Source organism: Peromyscus leucopus, chromosome 8a, assembly GCF_004664715.2.
Source record: "Peromyscus leucopus breed LL Stock chromosome 8a, UCI_PerLeu_2.1, whole genome shotgun sequence".
NCBI classification, from domain to species: Eukaryota; Metazoa; Chordata; class Mammalia; order Rodentia; family Cricetidae; genus Peromyscus; species Peromyscus leucopus.
Genome location: NC_051085.1, coordinates 53,019,790 through 53,029,492, shown reverse-complemented (window position 1 = coordinate 53,029,492; position 9,703 = coordinate 53,019,790). Strand labels below are relative to the sequence as shown.

General features: G+C 42.7%; 1 long non-coding RNA gene across 1 annotated transcript; it reads right to left on the bottom strand.

The window, feature by feature from the left end:
- Positions 1–1,509: 1,509 nt before the first annotated feature.
- On the bottom strand, positions 1,510–3,176 carry LOC119086887. The gene is made up of 2 exons (XR_005090274.1): positions 2,894–3,176; positions 1,510–1,913 (listed from the first exon to the last, which is right to left on the bottom strand). It is a non-coding gene; the product is annotated as an uncharacterized LOC119086887 (long non-coding RNA).
- Between the last annotated feature and the right edge of the window lie 6,527 nt (positions 3,177–9,703).

Below are 9,703 nucleotides of genomic sequence, written 5' to 3'. Positions count from 1 at the left end.
GCATGCCTTTCAGCCAAACAAGATGTACATGCTACTATGTTAGGCTGTTGTTTTAGGATCTGGCATATTTTTTTTTATTTTCTGAATAAAATTGGTAATTAAGACTATTCAGCATATATTGCATATTTAAAGAAACCCCCACTGGCTGTGAGATGACTCAGTTAGGTGCTCCCTGCTTAAGAACCTGAGTTTGATTTCTCAATCCTTATGTGAAGGTAGGCACAATGGTGCGCCCCTATCCTTCCTGTACTGGGTGGGGGATGCAGGAATGGGAAGATCTCTCGGCCTTGCTGGCCAGCCTGAGAAGCCTAATTGGCAAGCTCCATGTCCTTAGTGAGACTCTGTCTCACTAACCAAGGTAGAGAGCTCCTGATGAATAACGCCAGAAGTTGACTTCTGGACCATACACACATGTGCACATACACCTGCACACACATGTGCACCCACACACACATGAGCTTTCACACAAAAGAAAGGGACAGAGAGAGAAAAAGAAAGAAACAGAGAAAGAAGAGAAGCCTCCTATGACCGCACACCTGGGAAGAAGAGGGTCCCAAACTCTACTGACCTATGATACTTGGTGATAATATATTTTTGGTTTTGAATTTATAATATTAAGGTTTATTAGGATTATTTATTTAATACACACAACTCAATATATATTTGATCAGTGATGGATGATATGTAGTATAAATAAGAACATTTTAAGAAACATTTTAAAGCCTATTTAGAAAAAAAAAAACTTACAGTGTCTGTGTATTGTGTATACTTTAATGTTTCCAGTGATTTTCATAACTAAAGAAAATACATTTTTGTCTTTATCATTCACCATTCATGTACTAATTAATTTAGGGGACATTGAGTATGAGCTAATTGCAATATCAAGTTCTTTCTTAGAATACAAAGATAAATAAGGGTCTTGCTTTCAAAAATATGCAATCAACAGCTAAAATACATTTAGTTTCTTTTTGAGTGGTATATTTATATTTATTTTATAATTTTATGCGTATGAGTGTTGCCCTACATGTATGTATGCACACCACGGACATGCAGTGCCTGAGGCGGTCAGAAGAGGGCATGGGATCCCTTGGAGCTTTAGTTACAGTTTTGAACCACCATGTAAATGCTGCTGCGTACCAAAGTGGTCCTTTGCTAGAGCAGTGAGAGAGCTATGCTTAACCTCTCATCTCTTCAATGCCTTATTTCCTAGTTGGCAAGAAGAACTGTGCTCTCTGTACATTTTCAAAGGATGGGCCACACTCTAGGCAGTCCCACAGCCAAGTCTAACTTGCCTGTTACTTGAATTTATAGCTGACTTCTCAATCAAACACGTTTGCAAAAAGTTGCCATTCAAGACACAGTAATGCAAAGACCATAGTAAACATCGTGGCAATGTTATGTAATAGTTATAGATTAATGAACAACATTAAATATCCAGGCCATTTATTCTGAGAAAGAGAGAAGAATTAATCACCAGGGCAGCCCTCCAGAACCACATTCATTCTGTGCTCGAGTGAATATATTTATTTGAATACATTTTTAAAAGGCCATACATCTTGCAAGCATAAGAAAAATTGAAGGAAACTTCCTGCCTTAGTTGATTTCACATTACGGTGAACTTCGCATAATTAGCTCACCGGAGACAAGGACTTCAAGAGATACAAATGACAAAGGCAGCGTTGGCTTTTCTTGAGGGTGACATGCTCTGTTAACTGTCGAAGGGACCTTGTACCACCTGAAGCCTCCTCCGTGGGTTCAGTATGCAAAATATTCTGAAGCTGTAGCTCTTTTAGGAATGTGTGTTGGGTGAAGCATCCTGCAGTGGTTGCATGTTGTTTCTTTGGCCAGTTAAACAAATGGAATTTCTACATTCTCATGTGTAATGGAGTACACAAACGGAGCCATTTCACAGCCTGAGGAAGGTCAAGAAGAAAGCACTGGCTGAGATTCATATTTAATACAACTCTGCCCTTCTGCAGGCAGCCGACCTGGCAGTGCATCCACAGAACCAAATTTGCTTGGTACCTAGAACCCTGCCAAAGATAAGTGCAGGCTGTCTTCCAAGTTGTGGCTTTAAGAAAATCCCATTATCTGATTATGCAACTAAGCAAAGCTAAACCCCGAGATTAGCATCATATCAAAGATGGGAAATTGCAGGAGAGCTTAGCAGTGAAAAATATCAAGCAGGAAAACCTGCCTTTTCTGTTTTCCAGGGATACAAATTTCATTACAGAATGTCCTATAATTCTCTAATCTGAAGAGAGAATGTCAGTTATTCATATCATTTTGACAAAGCACTAAAATAATCTTTGAAATTGGAATGGCATGTGCCTTTAAAAGCCCACTGAGATGGTCCCTAAAAATAGTTTACCAAGCAACAGAATCGAATTGTTAGGGAATTGCTCTTCAATGCATTAGAGAGTCAATTCCTGTGGCACTTCAGCTAGCCAAAGTAATAAATATAAAATGGTAATTTTTTCTCCATGAGCTGTTCTTGCAAGTCTCACGAGTTCATGCCACCCAGGAGTATTGTAACAGTGTGTGCTTGCAGGCACCAGGACTCAGAGGAGAGGCAGTGTGCTTCTGGTAGCTGGTTAAATGTACTCAAAAGAAGTTAGCAATTACAATTAATGCCTCTGATGCCTGCCACCACTGTGTCTATTTCCAGAGTCTAAGTGTCAATGGGGTGTTTCGAGTGTAAGATTTTAGATTCCAACAGCAAGAGTGGATGAACGCCCTCTCCTAACCAGCTGCAGTGCCTGGCTTCCCCTCCATACTTCCCCACCACAGCAGGGAAAATGCTGACAGGAGGAGAATTCCTTGGTCAGTCTAATCCAGATAACAACCAAATCACCATCCGGGAGGAGGAGAAACAGCTAAAATTAAATCATACCTGGGAAAATGCTCACCCAAGGAAAATGATGAACTCAAACGCACAAAACTATCACAGGTTCCAGAGAAGATGTGTGAGACGTGATGTTGGGGCGGTTTCTGTTTTATTGGAAATTCCCAAGAGCTCTTCCTTATTGCACACACATCCGACTAGCTGCTTCGTTCAGTAAAAGTGAAGGAGGGGGAGAAGGTGTTGATATTTCATACAACTGAAATTCTGGCTGCAGCTGTAGCTCAGTGGTTGAGCACTCACCTGCATGCAGGAGGTACTGTGTTTGATCCCAAACTTTGAAGAAAAAAAAAAAAAGTAAATTCGAATACAACCCAAACTGGGAACTTTGATTGCTGTTACTGTCATCACGTTCCTAGCAATTTCTAATTTATTCTTTATTAAACTCCTATGAGCATGTTGCTAGGTGAACCCAGGGTTTACCCCTGAGCTAAATCCCCAACCCCGGAATATACTAATTTAAACATAATTAACAGCAAACAAATGTAAGTCTTGTTCCCCAGTTTTTATCTTGGGTACCCTTAAAGAATGCTATTCTGCTTATTCTCAAGAATTGGTGATGACGTCGGGAAGAATGGTTATCTAACAACCACAAAAGACAAAGGTGAAAACCTTTGACAGAATGGACTTTCTGAGACCATACAGGAAGTTACATTTGCCACATTTACCAAGGAAAGGCAAAGCAGAGGTGCTGGTTGCAGCAGGAGTTGGGAACATATGTTTACTTAAGGCAGAGAGTGCAGAGGGGATCCATGCCAGAAACACACCAGTTGGTAAGGAGAATTCAGCTGAGAATCTTATTAAAGAGCTGCTAAACACCAGGACAGGACTAGCATACAGATTTACAAAGTTGAATGCTTCAGGGGCTCTCCCACTGGGGTGCCTGGAGGCTAGGTGATTCTAGATCCTGTAAAGCTGACGGTATCTACAGTTTCAAGTGTTCCCTCTGTGTGTGTGTGTGTGTGTGTGTGTGTGTGTGTGTGTGTGTGTGTGTGTGTGTGTTAGAAACAACCCCAATGGTTAGACAGGAACCTACCATATTATTTTCAGAGGCAAGTGGAAATTTGTGAAACATCTGTGAGTCAGGGGACCCCAAAGTCAGAATTGCAATTCACAAGAATCATGAGCTGTGTTATCATCAGAAAACTTAGTGTGAAAAGGTTGACACCTGCGAATCTATGCACCCTTGAGGGCTGATCTCGGGCAGAGGCCTTGATACATGGCCTTGGAATCTCAACTGCAAGGACATGGGAGAGTCAGAACAGCTGCCGAGTCTAAGATCAGTTGATAGGGGCAGCATTGATAACACCTTCTGACAAGAAATATGATCATCTGGAATAGACAGGGCTGGGGAGGAGAGAGGCAGTTCCCGAGTTTAAGAGAAAGCACTTTGAGTCTTTGATTGGATGGACACGTAGAGAGGTGGATGTATGGATGATGATGAATAGAGGGTGTAAAGTAGATAGATGGATAGATAGATGGATTGATGATGGACAGATGAATGATAATGAATGATGGGTTGATAGATGGATGATGGATGGATGGATGATGGATAACCTGATGGATGATGAGAAATGATGGATGTATAGGTGAGATTGGAATAATAATACCCTGTCTTCCAGTTTTCCAAAGTTATATTATAAACAAATACAATTAATCCAGTTTTGTAAAAGATGGAAACATTGAAATTTCAGATATGTAAACGACTTAGTGAAATCCTAATTGTTTTAAAATACGCAGAATATTAGCAGGAATTTTTTTCATGTTGTCTTGAGCCCTTATAATAGCCAAGAGGTGCATAGCACCAATGTGACCAGTTTAGATGTTGTGATCTGAAGTCATTAGGATGTTGGCAGAGAGCATCAAGCTTTACATATGAAGGCCTAAGGTAAGGAGATCCTCTGAGTTATTAAATGTGGCCCACAGTTTAGTGGCAGGAAGTAGGGCTGAAGCATGCAGAGAAGCCACTCTATTAAGCCCTGCTTTAGAGACTGGGCTTCCTGTGGAAGGCAGGAGGGAGCTTACTCACTTACGGTAGATAACAGTCCTACGTGACAGCAGGGGAGGCTGCCTCCTCCTGCCAGAGGCTGCATCCTCAAGCCTCCTGCCTGCAAGGCAGCAGCTGCTTGGTTATAATCGTCCCAGAGCCCCCTGCAGGAGTCTTTAGAGAGACACAGAAAATAAAGATGTGGACTCCAATCCCAGAGGCACAGAGATGGCAAAGAGCCCCAGGGGCTGCGGTTCGTCCATGACCTTTGCCGGGTGTTTCTGCTGTCCCTGGCCAACAGCACTTTCTCTGTGACTGGACTAGTTACCCTTCTCTTGGCTGTGGATGCGGGGAGGCCCCTCCCACCCCACTCTGGTGGGTGACTCTGGCTTCATGGCTAGCCTAGATGATTCCAGCCTGAAACATGGTGTGGTTGCTTCCAGGAATGTCTCACAGGATACAAAATATTCTGGCTAGAATTGCTTCTCCCCTAGGAGGGGTACAATGAGGGATCATGAAGGTGCATGCTCCCAGAAGATCAGTGGTACTCAGTGTTTTAAAACAGGATGATTGTCCGCCATCACTGTTAAGTTCCTTTAAAATCACTGCAGGCTTTGGGGGTAATAATGCATCTGTTACCTACAAGCACCGGGCTTCCCAGATTGGTTTTGGGAGGAATTCTGCCTCCCCTCTGCCCACTCTTGGTGGTCTTTTCTTGCTTTGGCAGGGAGGAGACAAAAGAATGGAACAACTGTTGCCTAATGACTCGTTTTTATTATCCAGCTTTATTATATGCTGCCGGACCATGGGGAATTGATTCACTTATCCATTTTGCCCTTTGAGCTACGGGAGGGTGGGAAGAGCACCCGGAGAACAGTGGGGATTCAATAATACCACATTTAAAATTCTACTCCACAAATAGACTCTGATCATCTTCCAGGGCCTGGGCCCCACACATCTCCATTGTCCATGTCTCCAGTTCCCTGTCCACCCTTTCCTCTCATGGCCCAGCAAGAGTCCATATGCTTTATAGCTCACAGTTAGTTCACAGCTTTCACTTGTCAGCTCTGCTGGTGGTGTCCCTTCCCGATTCTGTCACCCGGGTGCTCACAGATCTTCACTGCCCCCTTCCTGGATGCCTCTTCTCACACCACCGACATGCTAATGCAAGTCTCAGCTCTCATCTGTGATGGCCCTTGCTTGAACCTGGTGTGAAAGCTCTGCTTCCCTAGTGCCTCTGGCCTCCAAGGCTGAGGCTGTGGTGCAGCCCATACTGACCCATGCAGAAGCAGCATGGCATCGTCCTCACAACATCTGCCATCATCGTCCCTCCTCAGTGTCCACTTCACATTCTAATGCTTCTTTCTAGTAAGCTCTAAAATTTCCTGTCTTGCTTTAATCATGAGTTTGCTTGAGTCAATCATTTACCTGAACATTGGGATACTGCATAATAATTGACAATGTTTGTAAATTCACAAGTACCTTCTTAGATACTGCTGCTTTTATTATCACTAACTATTATAAACCTTTCTCCCCACCCTCCCCCCGGACTGTTCTGTTCTTAACAACCTTTTCATCTGTATGTTTCTAACCCCCCACTTCTTATGCATTAATACAAGTAACTAAAAGAAGGATAAGTGGATTTCTATAGGTAGTTAGCAGTTTCTGTCTCATGGCAAATCCAGGGGGCGGTAGAGCCCAGAAGGGCCTACTAGCCTTAACCATGGGCTTTGTAAACCCTGTACCTTGACAAGATGGTCCTGTGAGCTGTCTCTCCGCAGCAGGCAAAAGGCATCCTCTATGGCTTTGTTTCTCTTCATTACACAGGATAGGAGATTAAAATATGTGAAGTGACTTGGAGAAACAGATGTGGGTAATATTTTTGGATAAAGACCGTCTCACATATTTTTTTTAATGTTTCTTAACTTTTAACTGAAAATATTGATATAACAAAAAGCCATTTAAAATAACAGATTTGTGGGAGGAAATATGTGCAATCTCACAATATAAATAAATGCAGCTCATGAATAATTAAAATGTGCTTTTGCTTTTTGATTTTCATAGATTTGAATTTTCTGTTCTCTGAAAGAGTTACATTAGCATCATTAACATTCAGACGATTAGGAAAAGGTGTCTATGGGGTTCATTTACAATTCAAGTGAGTTTTTATCTTTACTGTGAAGGAAAAATGTACTGACAGAAATTACCCCAAGTTCCAAGCTATGGTTTTTGATACATTTTTAAATACATCAAACTGAGCTGCCCTTATTCTAACTATGTTCTACACATTCACAGTGTTTATAGTGACAGTGTGTGTGGACATCTGTACTTTATATAATTAGCATGTAATGAACTTGGTGTTTTCATAAAATTGAAAGCTAGGACCAGATTCTTTGTGCTCTTGTCTAAAATATGTGTGTCTGTTGTCTACTTGTAATCTAAGTTTCATTCTGTCCCCAGAGACCATCATGACTGTGTGCCCAGCTCTCCCCACCATAGGAAGCTAGCCTATCTATCCTGTCACTCACATTTATCAGGAAACACTTGGGCACCCTGGGGCTGCACTCTGCTCTGCAGGCTGTTGGGCCTGGGTTTTCTCAGGTCTTCTGGGCACTGATCTTACTCTTCTCATGTGAAGCTGGCTTCCAAGTGTCACTGTCCTCCATTCCAGCACAAATGAGCAAGCCCAAACTCCTGTCGTCGTGAAGCAGGCACGTTCCTCTGAGTGTTATGGTGTAGAGCTCCGAGGGCTTACATCACAATTGAATCAACTTAAAATGCGAACAAAGCACTTGGGTCTGTAAGATTCTTAATCTTTTCTCTGCTGGCATGTTTCCTGGACTCCACTGTGTTCCTTAACTCTGTCTCTGCCTTTGCTCCCTGCCCCCTTTCTTCTTTTCTTTATTTTTCTACATGACAGCCAAGCTCCTGCATGGTTTTAAAACAAACATCTTCTATATGTTTTTGCAATGTTCAACCATTCATTCCTTCGTCTCAAATTTGAAACTCCATCTCCAACCAAAATGTAAAACAAAATAAAGTGAGCCCACTGAATAAACTGAATAAAATAAAAATGATCATGTTCATTAGATAAGTAAATAGCCAGAGTGGAAATAGCCGGAGAGTAGTCTATTAAGGCTAAAGGAAATAGCCTTTGAGACGGTCATGACTCCCTTGTCATGGGTTTGGAGGAGCGTGGAGATGGAGGGAGCCGTTCTCCCAGCTCCAAAGCTGCAGGGATATTTTGGCATGAACAGCTGCTTCTGCTTCTTCACTCATGACCGAGTTGAAGAAAGGGTGCCGGGCAGTTCTTCCCTTGGCAGTGTTGATAGATTTCTGGTGCTTTGCCAGCAGCTCTCCCACAGGCCTCAAACACCAACAGGGAAGCCAGGAAGAGAGAGAGGCTAGGAAGTGAACAAGGGGAGACAGCACACAGGCCCACAGACCGGGGGGCTCCACAGGGACTTAGAGGACTGAGAGAGGGCTCAGCAGGTCAAGTGCTTGTGGCTAAGCACAGAACCTGAGTCAAGATTGGCAGCACTCACAGAAAGAAGGGCCCCACTGAGTGCGGTGGGGGGGCCAGTGAGTCAGCTGAAACTGAGTTCTAGCTTCAGTGAGAGACCCTGCCTCAAAATAATAAAGGAGGCTCCACTGAGGAAGGTATCCTCACGTCAACCTCCGGACTTCATGTGTGCATACATGCAAACACTGCACACGCATTGACACACGCATGCATACTCGCATGCACAGGCACACGCAGTGAAAAGCATAGCAGGAGAGGAAATATGACAGGAATTATGTCTGAGCAGACTCCCTCCACAGTGATGCCCTTCCTCTAGCAAGTCTCCACCTCCTAAAGGTCCCATACCCTCTTCAAACAGCGCCACCTACTGGGAGCCAAGGGTTCAGTGCCTGAGCCTATGGGGCCATTTCCCAATCAAACCGCGAGAACCGTGCTATTTTTCTGACAATCGCTCTATAGGATAATTTAAAACAGGTGTCGAGATTCCTCCAGCATTGTTCTTTCTGCTAAGGATTGCTTTGTCTGGTTGGAGTCTTTTGTGCTTGTGAATTTTGGGTCTGTTTTCCCTAATTCTATTAAGCATAACATTGGGCATTGGAAGGAAATAGTACTCAGTATGTAGTGGCTTTGGTAATATATTCAGCTTCAAAATAAGAATATGGCTAATGGTGAGCATGAAAGACTTTTCTGTCTAATGGTATCATCTATAATGTTTCCTTCTGTGTCTTAAAGCTCTCAGTGTGCACTAAACCATGTTAGCCTTATTTCTAAGTCTGTGTTTACACAATCCCAAACATGCATAATGCTTTGATCACAGCCCTTACAACTCTTATTCACTCCTCCTCCCCTAAATCCCTTCTTTCCCCAAAAGTCACCCTTGTTTTTCCATGCCCTTTTTCCTGTGGCCTACTTCAGAGAGTGCCTGGCACCATTCCTTTCTAGTTTATAGAGTAGTTGTAGAGTAACAATAGAGTTAGTTCTTAAAATATCCAGTAGAGTATGGCAGAGAATCATCCTAGTTCTGGGATTCTCATTCTAAGCACACTATTGTTGCTTCACCCTCATCGATGGTTACAGATCTGGTTGTTTATATCTTCCTGATTTGATTTTGGTCACAATAACCAGGATGTTATCCATCTCTTTTAGGTTTTCCAGTTCTTTTGAAATATAAGTTTTCAAACATCTCCTAGTGTCTTTCTGGATTCATTGGTACATGTAAAAACTCATTTCTCACCTGTAATTTCATTAATATAGGTCTTGCAGGTTCACCTACTTTGGTTACCTTGGCAAA